Source organism: Nomascus leucogenys, chromosome 9 (genome assembly GCF_006542625.1).
Source record: "Nomascus leucogenys isolate Asia chromosome 9, Asia_NLE_v1, whole genome shotgun sequence".
Taxonomy (NCBI): domain Eukaryota; kingdom Metazoa; phylum Chordata; class Mammalia; order Primates; family Hylobatidae; genus Nomascus; species Nomascus leucogenys.
In genome coordinates this window covers 24,333,012-24,334,727 of record NC_044389.1, presented here as the reverse complement: position 1 = coordinate 24,334,727, position 1,716 = coordinate 24,333,012, and the positions used below count along the sequence as shown (strand labels likewise).

General features: G+C 38.8%; 1 pseudogene; it reads right to left on the bottom strand.

Annotated features, from left to right (window-relative positions):
- Window positions 1-291: 291 nt before the first annotated feature.
- LOC100585252 lies at window positions 292-1,250 on the bottom strand (annotated as a pseudogene).
- Between the last annotated feature and the right edge of the window lie 466 nt (window positions 1,251-1,716).

The window sequence follows — 1,716 nt, the reverse complement described above, 5'->3', positions numbered from 1 at the left end:
TTATTCAGCATCATGATCAGACTATTACATTTAGCAATCAACAGCATGGGTGCCAAAAAATAATCTACATTAAAACCCTTCTTTGGAATGTTTTACATTTTCCACAGAACAGAAACTAAAATAGCCTGTTATACAATTAGTCACAAATACAGTCCTTGAGTTTTTTGCCCATACGCAGGAGTATTTGTCTAAAACTGTCTTCACTGGACCTACCACCACTTTGCTTGGCTGAGTTCACAAACCTTTTGTAACCTGCAGCTTCCCTGACACTTATCTGGCTCTCCTCTCCTGCTAAGCTTTGTTTTCTAAGTAAAATCTTCTGCCACAGCCATAGCTACTGCCACTACTGAAACTGCTAGAGCCACCTTGGTTTTGTGGTTTGGCAACATATTGGTCTCCACCACCATAGGGGCCAGAGCTTCTGCCTCCAAAGTTTCGTCCTTTCATGGGTCCAAAATTTGGAAGACTGATTGTTGTAATTGTCAAAATTATTGTAGCCTCCACCATGTCCAAAATTGCTTCCATTTTTACCATATCCATTGTAGCCATCCTCACTGCCACCATATCCACCCCCAACACAGTTGCCACCAAAGCCACCACTACCACTGAAGTTTCCTCCACGAACAAAGTTGTCATTCCCACCCAAATCACCTCCACCACCACCACCAAAGTTTCCAGAACCACTTCAACCTCTTTGGCTGGATGAAGCACTAGCCATCTCTTGCTTTGACAGGGCTTTCCTAACTTCACAGTTGCGGTCATTCACAGTATGGTATTTCTGAATGACAGTCTTATTCACGGAGTCATGGTCATCAAAGGTTACAAAGGCAAAGCCTGTTTCCCTGCCATGGCCTCGGTCAGTCATGATTTCAATCACTTCATAATCTCTTAGATGATGTTCTTCAGTGTCTTCTTTAATGCCACCAACAAATATCTTTTTCACAGTTAAGTGGGCACCTGGTCTTTGAGAATCTTCTCGAGTCAGCTCCTTTTGGTTCCACAACTCTTCCATCCACCTCGTGTGACCTTGCATTCATGACTGCATCCACCTCCTCCACGGTGGCATTTGTGACAAACCCAAAGCCTCTGGAGTGCTTGGTGTTTGGGTCTCTCATTATCACACAGTCTGTGAGCTTTCCCCATTGCTCAAAATGGCTCCTCAGACTCTCATCGGTTGTTTCAAATCTCAACCCTCCAATGAAGAGCTTTCTCAGCTGTTCAGGCTCTTTATGAAACTCTGACTTATACATGATGGCAGGGAGAAGAGAGACTTTGACAATGCTTTCTGGGTGCCATCCACAGGCAGAAAGTGTGATTTTGTAAAATTATTAAACTTCTTAAAAATGTAAAGTATTTTAAGCCAACTAAAAACATAATTTTACTATTAGCATAATTTTAACATCTGTCAGAATATTCTATCCCTTTGCATAAAAACACTTTTCTATGACCCACTTAATTTTTAATCTTTTGCTTAATATATATATCAATTTCTGCAAGTCAAAAACTTTATTAATTTTTACTTTTACCAATTTCATTTACTTATTTGGATAGTAAAATCCAATTTAACTTTGAGTCCCTGGGGAATATAAAACAAATTTGTTTTATGTTAATTGATGTTTAAATGAAAATGTATAAGAAATCTGTAATTGAACTTTTTAATTTAAAAACAAAGTTTAGTTTTTTAAAGTTGCCATCAATCCATTTTATTTAGACTTT